Genomic DNA, 23,510 nt, shown 5'->3' with positions numbered 1-23,510 from the left:
ATGCTATTTACGTAGGCCTATCTTCCGGAATTCCGTAGATGTGCAGTAGGCCTACAAATTAAAGATTGCTTCATCATTGATAGCTCTCACCTTACGCCAAAAAGACATAACTTATCACCGTCATCCCCACCATCATCACCCACAATTATTACCACCATCATCATCACCATCACCACCATCACCTATAATCATCATCATCACCCACCATCATCATAAACATCATCTCCACCACCATCATCGTCACCTCATCATCACCCACTATCATCACCCACCATCATCCCATCATTATCCCCAACATCATCACCGTCATCACCCGCCATCATCACCATTATCACCATCATCATCACCATCATCACCACCATCATCACCCGTCAACATACCATCATCATCACCCACCATCATCATCACCATCATCATCCACCCCCATCATCATCATCACCCACCATCATCATCAGGCTGAACTCATATTTTGGCCACCTACAAAATAGGCCTACTAATTTTTGCACCATATTTCAGCCGGCATTTTAGCTTCAATATAAAGGCAAAGTTTCTCTTTAAAATTAAAATGTCGATTATCGGCAAGTTTCTTTCTTGTATTATTTCTCCGATTATGATTAGTAGGCAAGATCTATGCTCATATTATCATTATTATCATTTGGGCCTACCGTTATTATTATTATTATTATTATTATTATTATTATTATTATTATTATTATTATTATTATTATTAGGCCTATTATTATTATTATTATTATTATTATTATTATTATTATTATTATTATTATTATTATTGTTATTATTATTATTATTCAATTATTATTATTATTATTATTATTATTATTATTATTATTATTATTATTATTATTATTATTATTATTATTATTATTATTATTATTATTATTAGTATTATTATTATTATTATTGTAGGGCCGTTCGCTGCGATTTTGTTCAATTTTGAAATCACTCACTAGGCCTATCTTAAATCAGAGAAAAATGTAAAGTCATGCCATGCGCCCTTGAACTGGTCGTCACCCTGCTGGTAGTTTGTTACGCATGCACGAACACATGCACGACAACTGAGTCCCCCGGAACTGACCGTCGTTTTATCTTTTCTGTTTCTGTTTCCGTATCCGTAATAGTTTTTGTAAGTCATTGTTATTCTGAAGTGGTAGTTCCCCAGGTGTGTCCAATCTTTTATTCTAGCCTTTTGTTAGTTACTGAAAATTTGAAACTCGTGAATTTCAGTTTTCGTTTTGGTAAGTTATATTGATTTTTTACATAAAACCTTGAGATGTGCGGTTGGGTGCTAATCTAGACAAAAGAAGAGTCTAAATTTTACGGTCCTAAATTCGCGGTAAATTGTACGGCTTCAATTGACTTGTGTTTGGTGTATATGCACTTACGCCTGGACGTAAGTGGCTCGTAAAAATTGTCTTGCATTGAAATATATACTAACCATGTTGCCAAGTTATAAGCAAAATTCTTTGATATTGGCGATTAAACGAGCGTCTGAATTAGTCAATATCTCCCAATGAGGCGCGTGCAAGTGGTGATTTGGTAATCATGTTTTATATTGAAATGCAATACAAAAGAATAGCATTGGAGCAAAGGTAATGTATTCTATTCATTCGTACCAATGGCAAGCTAATCTGATAATTGGTTGGGCCTATATGTAAGGCTCGGGTTTATTTTAAATGTTTATTTTTGCAGAGCTTATTTTCAGTCATGGATCATTCTGATGAATTTCGCAAGGGAGGGGGATGGAGGGAGGGAGTGAGATACTTGAGACTGAACAAGTGAGAGTGGGAGGGGTGAGGAAGAAAGATAGGAGATGGAGAGACTGAAAGACTAGAAAGAGAAGAACTCGAGAGGAGAGAGTAGGGACTGGGGAGGGAGTGGGGGACTGATGGGGGGGGGGGGCAGGAGGAAGCAAAATAGGAAGATAGACATTGATACGAGGGAAGGGCGACACTGTGGCCATGCACAAGTGCATTGGGGTTCGACAGGCTCATAAGCGGACCTTTTGTGATTTTAGGGCTTATTTTCAACGTTTTTACAGACAAAAGTGGACTTTGTCATTCGGATTGGCATGCATTTTGTCAAATTAATGTAGATCAATTTACCAATTTTGAAGACTTGAGGGCGCTAGACCATTAAAAACACTGGTGTTAACATAACCTTTTCTCTCAAGGTTTTATTGACATAGGCATTCGCATCTATTGAAATAAGCTGATTGGTACTTCAAAGTTAACAATGGAGTCAGATTACAGTAAGCTTACTGAATCCCTTGCGTTTTCGTATCTGAACAAAAGACTTACGGAAACTGAAAAGATAAAAAGACCCTGAGTACTGCATGTAGATTTGTTATTGTGCATAGCTGGATTACACCATTGAATATAGTTGTGTGGAATAAATTTACAAGACCCTATGTCATGATGTGGTACAATATAATACACTTTAGTGGTGGTGTGGGGCGGTATTGATAAAACTAACACTAAAGTGTAAAAGTTACAGTTTAGTGTTAGGTTACAGTTTAGTGGCGTCACAGGTGGCGTGTTGCCAAAATATCGGACTTTCTGTCGAGCCCCGCATGCGTTCGAATCATGAAAGTCGGGTCACGAATACCAAATCATAAGTAGTCGCTCAGTGGCGTAGCGTGGGTCATCATGGGGGTGGGGGGAGGCACCGACCATGATGGGGGGGCAATTTTCCTATGGGATTTTCTAAAATTTTCAATCGATTAGGGGGCCGTGCCCCTATGACGCTACGCCACACACCGACATCGCCTGGCTAATAATGACTTGGTATAGCAGAGATACTTAAATCAATACCCGGGATCGATACACGTGAATGTGATATGCACGATTTGATATTCAGACGATAAATCTTTGGATACCGGGGTAGAAAATGATTAATATCTCCCGTAATTGATTTATTCTAAAGAAACCAGATTTGGTTCCTTGCACTTGAATATATGTGTTGAACGGATATGATAGTCGTTAGCTTGCGTCTTGAGAAAGAACCGTGCGTCTTGAACTCAAAAACTTACAAAAATTCTGATTTTATATGTGCCGAACTATAGCGCAGCAGCGTATGCTAGCTGCACTCATTCGTGGAAGCAGTCTAAAAGCAGACGACCTCATGGCGTATACATGCTCACTCACACACAGAGAGGTCAGTTACCAGGCTCATTATGCGTCTCAAAACTATTAAACAGGTCGGAACAAAATGGCCATGCGTGGCTGTGCATTCAACCTACCATGGCGATTTCTGCCATGAAGATATCGGGGCGATGACACTGTGCGCCACTGGGGTCGGTCGAGAGCATTAATACGATGTTGATGACATTTGAAATTTTTGCATATAAACTGATTAATAAACTTGAGCAAATGGCATCTCTGTGATCTGGTAGTGTCCCTTTAAAATGAGACTCTGACCCCCATTATTTATCTGTATGCAACGGATCCGAACTCATCATCCACAGGTTCCCAAAATGGGTAAAGTTCTGTAGGATTCATTTTAATGGGTATGACCTTCTTCACCATGTATATGAAACATTACATACTGGCTATGGAAAAGTAGTTTTTTATTGAATTATTCTAGGAAATGAACAATTTGAGACCATTTTGGCGGAAGACACATGTTATGCAGGTTTTGGCCCGAATGTAGTCCCAATGTGACTTTCGACTTTTGTGCTTGTAATTCAACAACTGTACATCACAGATGGTAACTGCTGACAGAGGACCATTAAAATTATCTTTTAAAAAACGCGTCAAAAAAGATATGGCTGGCGGCCGGACTTTCCTTCGTTGGTGTTTCATTAGCCCTTTAAGCCCTTTAAGGGGGTAATACTGTAACACCCCTGCACAATTTTGTGCCTATTTTTGCATTTTTCTCAAAAATTATAGCGCATTGATGACAAGTAAGATATGTAAATTATAGGGGCAAGGACTGAAACTACTGCACCGAAAATTTTATTTCAGCACAGACAACAGTTGTGGAGTTACAGTCAAAAATGAGGGAAAACCCCTATTTGATCAATAAATCAGTAACTACTTGCCTTGAGTTGCTGAATTTTCAGTGCAGTAGTTGTAGTCATTGCCCCTATAATATACATATTTTACTTGTCCCCAATGCGCTATAATTTTTGAGAAAAGTGCAAAAATAGGCACAAAATTGGCCAGGGGTGTAGTACCCCCTTAACTAGTTACCTTCAATTTTGATGTCATATACAATATCTAAATTCCCTTGGCTGTTTGTTACACGACATTGGAATTGACCGTTATCAGTTGTTGCTGCGCTCTTTATGATCAACTGGTTTTCCACTATGGATCCTCGGATCTCATCTTGTCTAACAACGGTAATCGCAACTTGATACTGTCTGTTGCCTTCTGGAGGAACAGCTCCGTTTGGGCCTGTCCATGACACGCCATCCTCATCAAAAGGATTTAATTGGACTTGGAAATTCAGCACTACTTTTTTACCCTTCTTTGCTGATTTTGGATAATTTCTTTCTAGCATGGTCGGTTCGTCTGAAAGAAGAATGAATTAAGATTGCAATTTCAGCTGTGTTAGGCAACAAAAAAAAAACCATGTTTCACGTCCCCTCCCGCTTCCTTTTTGTTTGAGGTTTCTTCAATCTATTTTTATTTTATTCAAAAATATGTCTAGGAAGTAAAGATGCTTTCTATAGCCTTGTTAATATACAAGAAACACTTTTGAAAGGTTTTGTGATAATTAGAGGGGGGTACCTCTCAGAACAACAAATAAAAAGAGGCCTCTTCCCTTTTCCAGGCTAAAACAGCTCTAATTATGGGTATTTACACACGATTTTGCAGTAAAAAAGGAAAATAAAAGCCCCTCTTCCTCCTTTTTTCAGAAACCCGGATGTGAAACATGTTTTTTATTTTACTTGGCCTTATATTATGCAACGTTTTAAAGGTTGTTATCTAGCAAAGGATATAATGAGAGTCGAATTTGCAAATACGATGCAACCCAAAACTGTTCGGATTTGGACTAAAAGTTTTAGGTTGGCGCCATTGGTATTATAGACGAGTCAATTTAAGTAAAATAACGGGCGCACATCATCATCATCCCTATATCTTCGTGTTAAAAATTGCCATGATAGTACAGTGAATCCTCTCGTTTTTTAACAGCTACGCATCGCGATTTTGTTCGAGATAGGCCGAGCGACTTAGGCTAAGCATAGTTAGCATACCATGACTATCATATGAGATACCACAGCGTTTCTATATTCTACACATTGTTACGATTTGTGCATGCTCTAGTACCCCCATATGATGTTTCTATTACAAGAAAAAAAATTGTTTTCAGGTAAAACCAGGGTTTTGTTTCCAGTACACTCACTCGAAAAGCAGTACACTAATTAGCGGGGCCTTGCAGCTTGCTGTGGATATCTTTTACTGCATTTTTAAAGTAAAGAATTTGAAATCCAAAGTAAAAATTGAGATATATTTAATTTTGAGAGTGACAATTATACTTTATAGGTATAAAGGAACGCGTTTAGCCCATTCAGTTTCAGGTTCCAGATGCACGTCCTATAACACAATGTATATATGTAAACTTTCTTTATCTGTGTCAATAATAGAATATTGATTTCAACGGAGTATTGAGCTGTATGGAAAAAAAATTATAATACAGGGTGGGGCGCACCTGGAAAAAATTGGAACACCAAGGTTTTTGCTTGTTAGTGACTCTAAACACCCTCCTGCAAGCTCCTGCACAACATATCCAAAAAGGACAAAAAAATGAAAAATGCTAATTTGCATTAAACAAAAATGGCCTGCTAATGCAGGGCTCAAATTTCAAAATTGGGCGAATATGGATTACAAAAACATCTTATTGTATTCCTCTCCAATTATTAGGATTCAGAAACGTATAGTTTGACCTATATCCGATGTACAGTTCTTACGTTATGGGCAAAAAGGGCAGAAACGTCAAAGCCCGTTGAATCATGTTAACCTGGACCAATTTTGTGATGTTACCCAGGTAACAAAACACATGAGATATGGTAAACTATTCTTTGTTTAAAATGTTGTTTCAAGCGGAACAATTTGAAACCAATTGGAGCAATTTTGATTTTTTTTACCCCTGTGGACAATTGTGGAGACCAAAATTTGATATTTGACCTTTATGCCTATAACTCAAGAATTTTATCCAGAATCGACTAATTTGGAAATTTGAGCCCTGCATAAGCAGTCGTTTTTGTTTTATGCAAAATATAATTTTTCTCCTATTCCCTTTTTGCCCATTTTGGAAATGTTGTTGAGGAAGTCTTTTAGAGGTACCTACAACAAAAGACATTGATGTTCCCATTTTGTCTAGCTCCAACAATTCAGAATTGACTCGTCTATCAATTATATTATCGATATAGCTTATACATCCTTCAGATAAAATCGGTGGTGTTTTATATTCTCGACAATTACATATAGATATGGGACCAGATGTGTAGATTGAACTTACATTTCACAGTAAAAGGTTTTGACTGTGAACTCGATCTTCCTATGATGTTATCTGCAGTACAGTTATAAAGTCCAGCATCAGTTCTTTTCACGCTTTTAATGCCATATAAAAGCCTTCCTTCTTTGTCATCATAAGATCCTCCTACGTTCGTACCATCACGTGTCCACCAAACAAAGTCGTCTGGTTGGGGGTTTGCTTCCACATCACATGTCATAATAATATCTTGGGCACCCTCCGGCTCCGGATAGTATGGCACATTAATGCTTTTGAATATTGGAGCATCTGAAAATAATATGAAAATGGTCTGTGAATAACATTATACTACTAGTAGTAATCTACTACTACTACTACTACTACTACATCATGATTACAGTGACTTTAGCCGTGTGATAGCTACTACTATTGCTACTGCTACTGCTACTGCTACTGCTACTGCTACTGCTACTGCTACTACTACTACTACTACTACTACTACTAATAATAATAATAATAATAATAATAATAATAACACATTGTCAAAAACAATAAGAAGGGAAGTATAAGATCTTACCCAATGGTAATTTAAGTAAAGATATCATATTACATTTAATGAAAAAAGTTTCCCTTTCTCCCGCCCTTTCTGCATATTAAAACGGTCAATACAAGCACTTCCAACTACAATCGGAGGTCCCGGGTTCAACCATCTTTAAATTCCACACAGTGATTGTTCTTTTAAACTCTTATACTCCCATGATGTCTTTACTTTGCAAATATTTGGGCTCCCTGACGCCGAATAGTTGCCTGCAAGAATCAATTGGGAAGTATAGAAAAATATTTAGGTACTCACAATAGAGTTCTGGACTGCATAGTTGACTACAAGACCCCGATGGGCACACAGTTTGTGATGTTATATTAGCACAGCACATAAGTTGTATCCCGACATCATATTGCGTTGGTACTATAGTGAAGGCCATCTCGGTAGTAGTACCATAGTAATAAGAATCACCGTATATAGGTTGATGAGGAACATCAGACTCTCCTTCTTCACCATTTATGTACCTTTGGTAAGAATATTAAATGTCCGGTATGGTTTAGGTTTCTTATTTCTCACAACATTAAATTGTTGTTTTACCGTAGTGTGACGTTTTCAAGATTTAGTTATTTTCGTCCACTTTGTACTTTAGTTCTGTCTGATGAATTATTTAACAAAACATTTTACATACCACTAATTAGAGCTAGGCATTGTTAAAGTAAAAGAGGGACTATTCTTGTGGGCCATCTGATAAAGGTGCTTTAAAATCACTGAAAATACCAGATATGTAGCCAAAAATATGCAAATTTTATAATAACATACACAAATTATAGTTTCTATCATTATTAAAAGTCCTCCCAAATTCATCCGATGGACATCGATTTCCCTATCCTACTGCTGTATACCCCCCTAAAAACCACCTTATATCAAATTATATTTTTTATAAACAGGATAAAGTATACCACTTACCAGAGAATTTGACATTGTGGATTACTAGATGAGGATTTGCAGGACAATGTTGTCGGGATGCCTGCTTGAATAAACGAAGGACATGGCTCTTCTCCATTGTAGGGAGCCATAGAAGCAGTTGCGGGGCAAACTGAGTAAAGTTTAATCAAAACCAAATAGTATAAAATGTATTTAACGTATTATGGTAATTCCTTTAAACTGTAAAGCGATTTGAAGTTCTAGAGAGGGAAGAAATAGACATTGACACCAAAATGTGATTTATTAACAACGTTGTTAGAGCTCGTGTTGCACCTAAACAGCGGAAGGACATAAATATCAAAAAAGAAACAACAACAACTCAGCAAAAACAACGACCAAAAGTCGTTCCAATTATTGAATTTGCTGAAGGGACCCATAAAAAAACCCAAATTCGTCGATTAAAAGACAAAGATGGAACAGTTGCATCAAACAGATCAGAAATACTGGGGAGCTCTAGGAGTCTCGAATCAACTCGAGACTCGATTTTGGTGACTCGACTAAATCAAGATGTACATAATTTTGTAAAGATTAAAATCTGTTGAGGTAGATCCTTGATCAGGTGATCATACAAAGATTTGATTCAGTCTTCTAAACAAAATAATGTTTGACTTACTTTCATCCCACATCCATCTTCATTTAGTGAGATGGAACGGTAAAACCTGGTAAAACGTAGTCATATGACCTGAATTCGGAAGGTCATGATTTCTTTACGGACAATGTTAATGTTCTAGACCCTGAAAAACTGACTATGCTACCGAGCGGAATCAAGGAGACATTCGACATCGCCGTCTTGGACCCAGCTGAATCAGGACAAAGGGAGACACTACATATCTGCTGTCTTCACGCTGATCAGCTTCACCTCACTTTCTGAAGAAATCTCATAAATGATCCACAAGCAATTTTAGCATGTAATTATTATGGAAACAATAAATAGTTTTTAAATTCACGACATCGCCGGGATGGTTTTGAAAAGCTTCATCTCTTTTGTTCAAGCATCGTCCGACATGATACTAAAACGCTGGTGTTTGCGCCCAAATTTTCGTAGATCCATCCTTTGCGCCTCATTTTAGTGACAACATTGTTAACCCACAATCTTACCCGGTCGTGGATTTTGGTATCATGGGATCAAAGATACTCATGAGTATCTTTGATGGGATAAAGGAGACCTATATACGATTGTATAGCTATACATTGGTACCAAATATAACACTACATTACGTTTAATACATAACAATATGTGACGTGTCATGTCAAAAGCAGACACTTTTGGGCAGGATCGTAAATGGAGAAATAGTCAAAAACCTGCCCGGGGGTAATTTTTTCACAATTTGTGTTTGTTGCGAATTTGTGATGTTATCAATAGTTAGAATAGAAGTCGTTACTCTGAGTTTCACGTGGTTTTACCCGAGACCATAATACCTAAATTATGGTCTCAGGTTTTAATGTCAGCTTGTAGTTAGCAATGGCCGTGTCGTCTGACGATCGCCTTTAGGCGTGAAACTCAGAGTAATGACTTCTATTCCAGAAGGTCTAAACTTTGAATTTTTTAATAAATAAATAAATAAATAAATGGAATTTTAGTTAGGAATAGACTTCTCCGTAGTCCACTTGCCCATTGTGAATACTCTTAAAACTCTGATTTAATTAATTTGAGCACAATTGATAGATTTTCACATCTGATCTTTTGTTGGCTTCCCAAGTGGACTACTTACTTTCGATTGCGGTTAACAAGTTAAACACGGTTGTCTATGCACGCGATTGTCGGATTTCTGGCCTACTAAAATTGACCATGATGTAATGCATCTTTAAATGGATCTGGCTTGTGATTGGTCGCCCAGATCTCGTTATGGTTTAAATCCTCCGGGCGCGTGATAACTACATTGTAAACAACTATGCGGCGCTTTGTGTACTAGGAGCATGAGCGCGTCTTGTATGTACAGGCTTTTGTGGATTGATAAACAAGTATGATTGACAGTGTGTGTTATGGTCGAAGTCCCCGGTCAAAGTCCTGTTAAAAATGCAATGTTCATAGTCGATTTTTAACTCGGGCGTTCGCGATTATTAAACTGGTAGATTCTAAAATTAGAACTTTTCAGTATTGAAGTGCCATTATAATATGTAGCATTCAATAAGCCTACGTATACACTTTACTGTTAATATAATTATATAAACTTTTTCATAACCATTTACTAGTATTTTGATGTATATAATAAAATAATATCAGTATAATATCGAGTTCAACTGAATGCGTTCATAATGATTATATAACATATTTTTATCTATCAAAAATCGACTATGGCATAGTATAAGTTAGGAATGACTTACATTTAACAATCATGGTGTGATCATCTGATTGAAGTGGAGATGTAAGCGTATCGTGATATGCATCACAGGTTATTACTTTTTGGTTGTCTACTCTACTCATAGTAAACTTCAGGACACTTTTCATATTGTATCTTCCGTACAAATTCAGGTTGTTGGAATGCGTGGCATATTCTGTGATGTCATTGTTGTCCAGAAACCATCGTAGGAATCCTACCGGGAAAGCATTGTTAGCATAGCACTGAAGCTGAAATTCTTCATCCTCTTTTACCTCTGGTGTTCCGGTGATATACGGTTTGTCTGGAGGTCCTACAGTGCAACAAATATGAATTATCATGATTTATAGAGAAAGTGAGAGAGCACGAGGGATGACGAGAGATATTATATATATATAAATCATATCATCAATCATGTTACACTTTTGAAAAGCCCGGGAACTTGACCGGCAATTTGTGGTATACGATGCTTTTATGGTTGTTGTGAATAGATCTTCTTGACGGCGAAGTAAACTGCATTTTGCAAACTCTTCAGTATTTCGTGTACTGGGGATTATTAAAAAACGCAGTGATTTATAGTACGCTACGCACATTCACAACGCCTAGACGTTGATCCACAAGCCTCAGCACATTGTTCAGGTTGTCGCTGACCACTACGGCCCCACGTCATTAAAACAAGAACAAATCAGGAACTTTGCTGCTTCAAGAGCGCACACACCTTGGTCTGGGGCGGACATTTTAAAAATGAATTTAGCAGAGCAGCAACGACATCACTTGCATTACATTCCAGATGTTAAATCTACATCATATGCAAAATTTGAGGAAATTCGCACGAGTCCGTTTTATTTTAGGGCCATTTGTCTATAACTGGTCTTTACATGTAGCCCTATGGAGAGAGTGCCCGTTGAGGGCGCTATAACCCCCATTTTAGGAACAAAAATGTAATTTAAAAAAGCGGACTCGTGCGAATTTTCTAAAATTTTCAGAGTATGTAGTATGAACATGTAGAAATATAATCAAGTAGTTGCCCTACCTGCTCTTCTCCGAAAAAATAAAAAGTCCTATACCTCAATGATAATGAAACCTAGGTGCAGCTGCACACCCTGGACATTCCACAAATAACCTTCGCAACCAGGATCAGCTCCCAGAGTTTCGTACGGGTTACAACGAGTAGAGACAATTAGCAGTAAGTTTCTTGTCCAGGGAATTTCAAGCTAACTCAATTTTTCCACGAGAGCGTACTAGGCACCACCAGGGTTCAAAACCGCAACCTCTCGCACCATAGACGAACGCCTTATCTTGACTTAAATTTAGTGAATGTAGACACAGAGAAGAGGAGTGTGCATCATGTCTTTTATCCGAGTGACACCTTTTGCTACGAACACACACAGTTAAGTTTGAGATGATATATAGAGGAGATCATGTTGGGATCCTTCAGTGTCATGATGAGAACTGCTTCGACACTACTTTATTCGTGTCGTTTAATAAGCCTACTTTATATCCCCACAAAGTGTTAAAGAGAACGTTAAAGTCTCACAGAGGATTTCGACCACTTGTGACTTACCGTGTACTTCCATTTCCACATGCACCGAAACAGGTGGCGATGGGACTTCCCCCATCCCAGGTACAGTTATCACTGCAGCACATTCAGCCATCATCATATGATGTTCACGTTTAAGGATAAAGGTAGAACTTGAATCTGTGTCAAATAATCTTGGATCGTCTTGATTTGGAGACCAAATATTTACAACATTGTCTGTTACGGTCCATGTTATATTACAATATGGCAAAGTAGCCTTTATCGAACACTGGAATGTGTGACTTGCACCCTGCATAAATTCGACGATTTCACCTGGGTTGTATCCCCCTGGTTTGTCGACGTCATATAGTGTGACATTGTTTGGTAGAACTATTAAAAAGTAATCAGTGTACATCACAGAATTAGAGAATCTCTAACTAATAGAGGTTATCCACTTTACTCATGTGTGACTTCTAACAAAAGGCGCTGGTTCCCGTAGTATTCCTCATTCGAACCAATTCAATGCACGACCTCGGAGTTACCTGCATGACTATTTTGAAGCAGTCATGGTTGCACATGAAGGTACCTCTTTTGAAAGTCCTAAACAAGGTATAGCAGTCGCTGCTAGGATATGCAACTTATAGAACACGGATAACCTCTATTCTGTGGTATACATACACATGTATCACCACCATCATCATCATCCTGTTCTGCTGCTGCTTTTTCTTCCACTTTCTTTTCTTCATTTTCTTCTGCTTCTTTCGCATTCATTGTCATCTTCGTCTTCATCTTCATCCTCATCATCATAATCCGTCTTCTTCTTCAACTTCTTCTTCATTGTGATTTTCTTTTTCTCTTTCTCCTTCTTTTAGAGTCTTTATAATTGCGACATTTACCTTGTAAATGTAAAATTACTCGCCGATAAATATTGACGCGGTCATCTTCAACTTTGCATCTGAGGTCACATCCGTTTGTATCCCAACCCGGTACAAGTGTTGTCTTGGAAAGTATAATTTAAACAAAAGTATAAACAATCAAAAACTGACTTTTAACCGTCCTCGTGTATTACACTTACGGCTGTAATATATATATAACATTTTTTGTTTATCGTATCTTCAGAACCACTGGATATGGCAAGGTACTGACGAGTGGTCTATGTGATTAGGTTTTCAATAATTCAATTCTGAAATACATGTATTTAAAGGCTAAAAGAGTGTCTAAACAAATGAAAAAATAAACACAGCATTTGAGCGTGATGAACTTGGGTCATGATAGACTAAGGGATAAACTAAACAAATTTGGGTTTGACGACCGCACAAATACCTCATGAGACCCAATACACATATATGTACACGTAACACATTGTGTCAATACAGAATATAAAAACTAGTATTTTTTGAAGTTACATTTCAAGGTCGTTACATTATGGTTACTTAAGGTTTTAACATTAAGGTTAATTTTGTAAAAATATTTTAGAGACAGCCCGTCAGCCCGTCAGATTACTCATTGTTGTTTGTTGATGCTGGGGCCCCGATCAACCAAAAACGTCAAGGCTGCAGGGCCGATAGGCCCGAGGCCGGCGACTCCCATACGACGACTAAACACTCCCAAGTGGGACCCCAATTCTGTTATATTTACGGGAAGCTCGTCACCCATTTCATACTTTTACATTTTTTTACTCTTTACCCCATAATTTCCCTCATTCTTCAGGCCCTGCCCTCTATCGGGGGCTAATTTATAGTTTAAGCTTGTTTGCTATTGTTTTTGGAGCAACATTGTTTCTTTATAAGCCTGCGGCGCAACCTTGAACAATATTGTCTTTGAGCAATATTGTCTTTGAGATAACGCCCCGTAGCCACCCCCAGCCAGCCCCATACCTCATTTCGATTTTTAACATACCAATATTCTGCTTTTATATTCTATGGGGTCGCATATTACCTCAAATATTTCTTCACTACGTTGAAAATACGTACTAAATTGAATTATGACCAACAGAGGGCGCTATTACTGTACTAAAGTACGTGATATTTTGACAACGGGGTACACCGTGCCCATACGTATGCTGTAATACAGAATATCCATCCCAGCACGGCATTTACCGTGCCAATACGACCGTATTGACACAATGTATTACATGTACATCGGATATACGCGATATCCATCTTAATCTTGTGACTATTGTTGTAAAATATATTAACCCATCTACGACTGAAGCATTTCAATTGGTTTACATCTTACTACGTAACTTGAGTGTAAGGTGAGTCAATTTTTAAAATGCATCTAATTCTTGTTTGTACATAATTTACCTGACCAATTGTATCCTTTAAAAGGATCCCCAGTATTCGGTACAGTCTTAGGATACCCTATATCATGATCCACAGTTGTCCCAGAATTTCCATCAAATATCTCCCAACTCATTTCAGCATTACTACCAGTTTTTGTAGCTGAACATTGGAATGTATGGTTGATATGTTGTATGAAATACGCATTCTGACCATCAGTATATTTAGAGATGAAATCATCAGATATGTCCACTTCATCGACGGCTAGTTTAATGAAAAATAAATATATTAATAACGACAACAACAGCTACAACAACAACTACAACTACTTCTTCCCTATGGTATATCTAGTAATAGTATATGTAAAAGAGTGAAATGCACTCCTTTAGAGTGAATTTTCACTCATACAAAGAGTGACTCCAGGGACCAGTCCTTGAAGAGTAAAAATCACTCTTTGTAGTGCTTTCTCACTCTTAAAAAGACTGAAACTCACTCTCAAAAGAGTAGAAATGAAATGACTCTCACTCCAAAAAAGTGGTAATTCACTCTTAATTGAGTGAAAACTAATCAATCTTTTTAGAGTGAATTATATTACTCTCTTGTCACTCGACTAGCCAATTTTACTCGATAAGGGTGAAAATCAGTTCACTCTTGACAGGGAGTGAAAATTTCACTCTTTTACATTTAGAGAGTAGAGTGTGTGCAATAAACCACCGGAACGGTATATTGCCATGTTAAGAGTAGCCAACAATGCGGGCGCTACCCTGATCAGAACCGACTGTAACGAGTTAAGTTTTTCTGTTAGCCAAGATATTAGTGATTCTACTGCATATCACATTCACGCCATGGTCCCTTTTATATTTTCTTAATAGCAAAAATGCAATTGCTAATCTTGAAAGTCGATTTTACGCAATGCGAGCTTCATATGCGCGAAAATGTCAAAAGTGGCCCAACTTGTTTTCTGGACGACTTAGTTAATTGAGCATAGCGTGTACGTTTGAGCCCGAACTAGTAAAGAAACCGAGTAAAGTTTTTCTGTTAGCCACGATGTTTCTGATTCCACTGCATATAACATTGTTGCCATGATCTCTTTAAATTTTATCTGAGAAGCAAAATTGCAATTGTATAATTTTTATTGTTACAGTCTGTATAATATTGCCTTTGATTACCCTTGTAATCAAATGCTCCCATGTCATCCTTACCTTTTACGTCCGTCAGTAAAACACTAATGAAATATATAAGAATAACACTTCCAGCTACTGAATAGAAATATGTAAATTTCATGATAAATGATTGCTCCAAGAACATACGAAGCTTTATTATTATATTTGCATATTGGCAACAAATTATTAATGTCGTTCCATGTAAATCATTTCATTATAATATCTTCGTAACCGTCGGTGTTGGACATGAAATAATGAAACTTCTGTAACAAAGATATGATTCTACGTCATTGCACGGTACAGAGTTCGATGAGTTTAAAGTATGGACTTACATAAATAATAAAGGTTATAAATATTTACATTCATCAAACATAAAAATGGATATCAGTTTTGGATCTGAAAAAGAACCTGTTCTATTTTAATGAACTATGAACGATCTAAATGGATTTGTTTCAAGATAAAAAAAAATCTTCAGCTTTTGCACCGACATGAAATAATGTAAAGAAACCAAACTTGAAAGATTAAAATTGCAGGAAAGCTAAACACATCAGGACTTACAGGACCACAATTTAGAAAAATTTCACAAACATCTACCCCGATGAATAACACCTTAACTGGCAACCCCTGTGGGAATTCCCCTCGTTCGCCCATCATTTTCCCTCGTTAACCTATTATACACAATATAGTCCGGCTGCAAACTATTGTTTTATCAGATTAGATGATTTTGCAAGTTAAACAGTTAAAGTGTTGTTGTTTTTGGTTGATTATATGTATAGGTGGTACAGAATGAGATCAAAGGTTGAACTTCATGATCAACATGGGTTAAAATAAATAAAATGTCCCAATTTTGATGAAAATGTTGGTACATTGACTGTTATCTAAATTCGAATAAAGATCATGAAGATAGTTATAACTAATTTTATTTCTGACACATCGTTAGGTAGTCGGGAAATAATGGTATGTCATAATCAATAGGACTCAATTGTCAATGATCTATATAGCTGTGTTCCCCAGTCCAAAATATTCTTCAGAGTCGTATCACAGAAAGAACAAATTATTTTTCTGAATGTTTATGACAAGAGGATTAATTTGGCATAAGTTTGGACAATTTTGACCCATGTATAAACTTTGACCTTGGATAGCCCAGGGGTGACAATTTTACGTCACTATAGAATCTCATTTTGTACCACCCATCAAACAATAATCAACAAAGAAACTGCACTTTAACAGGCAACCCCAACCTACCATGCTCTACAACCGGATTAATATGATATCAATGATTTTAAAAACAGTCACCACATACGTGACGTCCTCCCAACGAAGTTTGACTTCAAACAAATTAAACGAAACAAGAAATGTCATTAAAAAGACAATGCCACGGCTGAAGATCAAGTTTCATAATTTAGCATTGATAAGTGCCTGGTAATTTGTTTGGTGTGTAATACCACCAAGGATATACTAAGAAGTACAAATACAAATTTACTCTTAAACTGTGTGCTAAATGTATTTAAATCAGAATCTTACTATAAATAGGGAAATGTTGTATGTGACTATGTATGTGAGTTAATCAAAGGCTCTGTCAGTTTCGATCCAAATGTCACCAAATTCATACGGGAGATTGAAGAATATACCGAGGCGGTAATGCGAAAATTTGGTTGAAAACGGTCATGAATTGACCTCAAAATCAATAAAAATGTAGTCGGTTGATACAACAATCAATATTTAGTTGACCTCAGATGACCTTGAAAATTTTCCCCGCTGAAAGATTATGACACCCACCAAATTTCATTACCGTCAAACAATCCAACAACAGACCTCAGATGACCTTGACATGACCTTGAATATGTTTGGCGCCTAATTGTGATCACATCCACCACGTTTCATGGAAATGCTCAATTTACCACATTATGACCTTGATATGTCTTTAAATTGTGGGCGCTTAATTGTGATCACATCAAGCAAAGTTTCACGACAATCTATGACTTTTTCGCGCTTACTTCTACCATATTTCATGACAATCTAAAAGACCACCAATAATGGGAAATGCACCCTTAAACAACAAACCAAACATTAACTCCAATCCTAAAATTTTCTGTCAACTCTCTAATTTATAACTCCAAAATTTTCTGTCCTCGCAAAATGGCTCGCATTAGATCAATTTAGGGGTCTTTTAGAGCTGAAATTAAGGGTCTTTCAGTGCGCTGTTTTGGTCAAATTCAGGGTCTGTGGGGAACTGCGCTGTCCAAAAGCTGGGGTCTCTACCCATATGACCATTGTGTCCCCCTTAGACCATTCAACAAGCTTGTCAGATACATGCCTAGGCCTACATGTGATTAAGCTATATTTATATACTATAAGTCCTAGAAAAAATAGGAAAAACTTTATTTCAAACCCGGTTTTTATGTTTCATTGAAAAGACAAAACTAATTTTAAAAATATTATTTAGTTCAATTAATTACATTTTGAGCTACTTTTAACCAGCCGAATCACATGAAAGTCCTGAGATGTTTCGCTTAAATCTTGTTGAACCAAGGTCATTTATTTATAATAAATAAATACATTATTAAATTAATAAAATAATACAATAGTTTATTTATTTACCTACATATTTATAAGTACATGTCAAATGGGGTACATTTGTTCAATATTATAGGCTACGTGTATAAATTATGCCCATGTCACAACTATGCCCTAAAAACTTAATTTTGCATGGGATTTTTCCCGTTGAAAAACGAAACTGATGTTTATTCGATATCAATTACTTTATCAATAACATTTTAGTATCCACAAATATAAAATAAACAGCATTATATCAAATGCATCAGCACATTTTACATGGAATCATCATTGTTCCGTTCCATCCCCTTTTAAAGGGATTTTTATTATCCATAAAACGATTTATAAGGATAGGATATTTACTTTGACTTCCACATGGTCCATATGAAGAATTTAATTCTACATGCATAGGTCTATACAACATTAGATCTGTTATCAACCCCGGTCATCAACATGATCAAACATATTATGCTGTGCTAACTGTTCAAGCTTGTTCAATGGTCTTGCATGTCTCCAAACTTAAGGTGAGGAGAAAATATCAAACATTACTTCAAAAAAATGATATCATATTTTCCTCAAAATGTTAATAACTTGAACGTGTTTGGTGTCAATCTGGACTGAAATTGAGTCATGCACCAGATTTCTTTGATTATATAGCAAAATTGACCTAAACACAAACAAAAAACATAAATATATCCAGCACATTTCATATCTGCCTAAATTCATCTAGTAAAATAAACAAAGTCATCACCACTACTACTCTTATCTTGAATTGTTTATTCTCAAGGTCATCAGCTGCATGCATTCTAGCAGACTAGTCAGTAAATTCCATGGCTTGGAGTACATGAATGTAGTTGAATAGAACTCAGGACGAAGCATACTACACTGACATAGGAGCCCAGCTTTGGTCTAACCCAATGTCATGCATGCCAATATGGCAACAATTAGCAGTATGAGCCCAAATTAAAGATGTTATTAGACATAAATTCCGCCAACATTGGGTGTAATAAATAAAGTTATTAAAAGATAAGAGACCCACATAGCACCCGAATGGGCTATTTTAAAGTGCAAATTCCATAAAACAAACAAGCAAACAAAGGTTACTCGTTTATATCAAATTGAAGGAGCATTGTGAAATTTCATAAAATGTGCGCCCTCAATTTAGCTAATTTTCTTGGCGACCCATATAGTCTCTATCATCATGTAATCTGTTCAGCGATTCTTCCCGTTCATAGTAATCGCTCCCGTTTACTTAACCGCTAGTAAACTCAGTTAAAGGGTATATCTATTGCAAAAGCAAGTTTAACTCGAAGAGAATAATTATTACATTACAAGTTGACACTCGTTGCAATTTTTTTATTCGTATTTCTCCTGAAAAAAAGACAAATTGTGTTGGTAAATTGCTGGCTCGTACGGCCTTTTGCTCCGATATTGATCAAAGTGGTCTTAAATTGTTCCGCTTGGAACAACATTTTAAACAAAGAATAGTTTGCTATATCTCGGGTAATTTGTTACCTGGGTAACATCACAAAAGGTTAACATGATTCAATGGGCTTTGACTTTGTTGCCCTGTTATCAAGGTAACGAAACACCTGAGATATAGCAAACTATTCTTTGTTTAAAATGTGTTTCCAGGCTGAACAATTTGAGACCACTTTGAGCGAAATCGGGGCATTTTTAGTTTTTTCATCCCTGTACATAATGTTGGAGACCAAAATTTGACATTTGACTTTTATGCCTATAGATGAGGTGACACGTGTTTACATTTGATACGCCCTCTGTTGGTCTGTGATCAAAACTGTCAGGCAAAAAACACTATAGTTTACATGGAAGAAGTTAATTTTATTCATTAACTTTGGTTTCAAAGCAAATAATACAAAAATGGTATCAATCTTGTTTATAAATGCATCAAGCTATATACATAATATCACACAAAACTTCAAAGGTTTTTAAAAGTTGAGTTTTAAAGAGATTTATGTGGTCTGTCATAGACACTTCTGTGTTATTTTGCCTGACTTGAAACAACAGAGGGCGGTCTGAATGTAAACATGTGACATGCACTGACATCATAGGTCACCTCATCTATAACTCAAGAACTGTACATCGGAGATAGGTCAAACTATCCTTTTTCTGAATCCTAATAATGAGAGGAATTAAATTAGATGGTTTTATCCATATTCCCAAATTTTGAAATTTGAAGTCTGCATTAGCGGCCATTTTGGAAATATGCAAATTAACATTTTTACCATGTGTCCTTTTTTGCCCTTTTTGGATATGTTGTTCAGGAGAGTGTTTAGAGTCACTAGCAAGCAAAAATATTGGTGTTCCATTTTTGTCTAGGGGCGCCATTTTGGTACTTAAATTGACTCGTCTATATGACGTATCATACCGTAAATATGGCGGACTACTCAAATGCATTCAACAAAAAGCATGGTTGCAATCTACAGCGACAGTTCGTCTCACACACATAACAAATGCACTACCATCAAATAGGTTGATGAAAACATTTGATTGAATGGACTGTACTGTGCTACTGATTACGGTGAAGGACATCATCATCAGTCGGCTGCGGAGCAGGCAACTACAAGCTTTCTTCAACTATTGCGATCTTGGGCAAGCGAAACAATTTTGTTTGGCTGCAACATCCCTTCAGTATCTCCCAGTAGGTGCTGAACATACTGTAAGTACAGTGTGCGCGGCCATCCCGGTTTCCTCTTCCCATGTGGTGGAATATAAAGGGCATATTCTTTCACAGGCTCATTATCTTCAAGACGTAGTATATGGCCAAGACATTTGAGTTGATGAATCTGCACTCTGGCAACCAGTGGAGTGGTGTTGGTCAGATTGTAGATGGTTTTATTTGGAATCCGATCCACACGCTTGATGTTTATCATGACTCTGTAGCAAGATGTTGCAAAGGCATTGATCTTGTTTTCCATGTCCTTGGTGATTACCCATTACTCGCACCCGTACAGAAAGACAGTAACACAAGTTGTCTCAAACTGCTTGATTTTTGTTTCGATTGGCAGGGACGGGCTTCTCCAAAGGGGTTCCAGTTTCTAGAAAGCTGCCCAGGCTAGTGATTTTCTTCTTTTTAGGTCTCCAACACTAGAGCCCATCTTGGAACCCAAGTACTTGAAGTCTGTGACATGGTTGATGGTACTACCATAGACATCAAGTGCTGGTTGAGCATTACATTTTGCACACATATATTCTGTCTTAAGTGCGCTGATGACAAGGCCTAGATCTGCTGCTGCAGTTACAGTCCTAGTAAGCTGTGACTAGGCCCGGGCTATGGAAGATTCCAACAGGGCAATGTCACCAGCAAAATCCAGGTCATTCAGCATCCTAGCAGGATACCTACTTGAACCGACGTGGGTAGGAAACAATTCCAGCGTCAATTCCAGAAGTTGATTTCTTCAGAAGGTAGTCTACCAGGATAATGAACAGGAATTCTTCCATCACATCACCCTGAAGCACTCCAATTGTTACTTGGAAAGGCTCTGAGATACTTCCATCTACCATAACGTCACTATTTGAGCACCTGGATGGAATTGACCACAACCTTTGGTATTGCATAATGCCGCAGCACTAGAATAAACATCGCCGAGGATGAGATAGATGTTGTGCCTTTTCATACCATCCAGGTGGTCAGATAGAGATGAATAGAGTTCCTCCTTGTCAGAAGTTGTTGAGCACTCAGTGGGTGCATATACAACAGTGATGCTAAGCTGAGGGTTACTATGGAATGTTACAAATAGTATCCTCTCGGAAACAGCTTCAACACTCTTAAGACACCGTCCTGTGAATGTGCTTGGACATGACCAGACCCACTCCTCCATGCCTATGCTTGGTAGCAGAACTGGTGTAATGATACGATGTTCTTTTTGTATTCCGGCAATATCAATACCTGCATCAGCACAGCCCATGAATAGCTGATGGATTTTCCCTTGTTGATTTACAGTACGGACATTATAAGTAGATATTACAAGAGGTTTGAAGGTAGTCAGGCGACAATAATCAGGGCCAACAGTTCGTGATAGTGTGCCGAGTACCCGCTGGTCTGTCATGGAGTCAACAGTAGACTGCCGCTCATCTACCCTCGGTATTTTTGAAGATTTGCTTGTAGTTTTCGTAATCATAAAGTTTGCTGGGAATTATTTTGGTCCAGTCCCAACAGCTTTATGGGTGATCAGCCCTGTTTCAGCTTACTTCTGGACACACAGTAGCCGAGATCTACCAATATGCAGTAGTTCGCCCTGTTCTGGAACATGTTGGCCAGTGTTTGAAGGTTGACCAATGATGACATGTTCAACACCAGCCTAATGACTGTTGAGAAGTAAATCTTCCTCTTCCGCTCTTTGGCCCATGATGAAAATTTGGAGCCATTGAGATGGTTACTCCAATATGAAGAGAATCACTGCCGTCCTTGATCCCTTAGAAAACTCAAGAAAATGAAGATGGAGCTTTTTGCATATAACATGAAGATAACATATTCAAATCAATATTAATTGTGATATTTTGGCCTAAATACATTTGTTTAGCAAGATACGGCTTTCGAAAGGAGGGGATACGTGCAATTAGCCTATACCAATGAGTGTATGATTCTACGTAGTCAATTCACCACACACGGTGAATGGGAGATATCCTCGAACTTTTTCTAATGGCCACTGTTTTGTCAGTATTAATTTTTAAAACCAGACATTTTACGGAAAATATGCAAAGTGTCAAAGGAGCTTTGTAGCGACTTTTCTGTGCCATCTAATATCAAGGTTGTGTCGTCTACGTATTGTGTAATGTTTAGATTCATGTCATTTACATTATTTCCTTTTATGTTCTTACTTTCTTTTATTATTAAAGCTAAAATTTCCGCACATAAAACAAAAATATACGACAAAAGCGGATCGCCTTGCCTACAACTACGCTGAATTTGAAATGTTTTTGAAATATTCCCATTTATTATAACTGACGAAGAAGTATTCTTATATAGGGTTTCAAACCATCTACAAATACCTGTCCCAAAATTAAAAGCTTTTAGAGTTTTAAATATAAAATCTATGAGTAATAGCAGATGCTAACTTAGGGATGAAATCAAAACTCGACCGGCGGTTGACCGCCGGTTCCGACCGGTTACCATTATTTAGAACAATAGCAATCGGACGGAACCAGATGGAACTGGCGGTCAACGCCGTTCGAGTTTTGATTTCGTCCCTTATAGGAAACATTTAAGAGTGATATAGCTCTCCAGTTCTTTAAGAAATTGCAAGGTCTATCCTCCTTTGGTAGAAGAGTAACATGACCAATTTTTTGTTCTTTTGTAAGAGAACCTTTCCTAAACCTTCATTTAATGACCGAAGAAGAAAAATGGAAATGTCCTCCCAAAACATTTGATAAAATTCTACTGTAAAACCATCTGGGCCAAGAGTCTTGTTATTTTTCATATTTTTCAAAGCAATTGAGAGCTCGGACAAATCCAGCTCACCTTCTAAATAATATTTGACTCCATTTGCGTTAGTTTGTTAAAACATAAATTTAGATCATCAATGTTGACATTGTTCTTTTCGCCCTTTTCTTTGTACAAGCTTTTTGTAAAATAACAAAATTTCTTTTTCAATCACCTCCTGAGATGTTGCCTCTGTGTTATCTTTCTTAGTAATTTTACATATTTGTTTATTTACAAAATTTCTTTTT

General features: G+C 37.2%; 1 protein-coding gene across 2 annotated transcripts in view; it reads right to left on the bottom strand.

Moving 5' to 3' along the window:
• The window catches only part of LOC140156780 (28S rRNA (cytosine-C(5))-methyltransferase-like), a 351,435-nt gene that overhangs the window by 238,565 nt on the left and 89,360 nt on the right, over nt 1-23,510 (bottom strand). The window contains exon 8 of one of the 2 annotated variants that reach the window (XR_011859591.1): nt 4,114-4,198. The exons of the other annotated variant lie outside the window; for it this stretch is intronic. The gene's annotated coding sequence lies outside the window, so the exon portion shown is untranslated. Of the gene's footprint in view, nt 1-4,113; nt 4,199-23,510 lie in introns of those variants that run through there. 2 annotated transcript variants of the gene reach the window in all.

Source organism: Amphiura filiformis, chromosome 7 (genome assembly GCF_039555335.1).
Source record: "Amphiura filiformis chromosome 7, Afil_fr2py, whole genome shotgun sequence".
In the NCBI taxonomy this organism is placed as follows: Eukaryota; Metazoa; Echinodermata; class Ophiuroidea; order Amphilepidida; family Amphiuridae; genus Amphiura; species Amphiura filiformis.
This window is presented reverse-complemented; position numbering and strand designations above follow the sequence as displayed.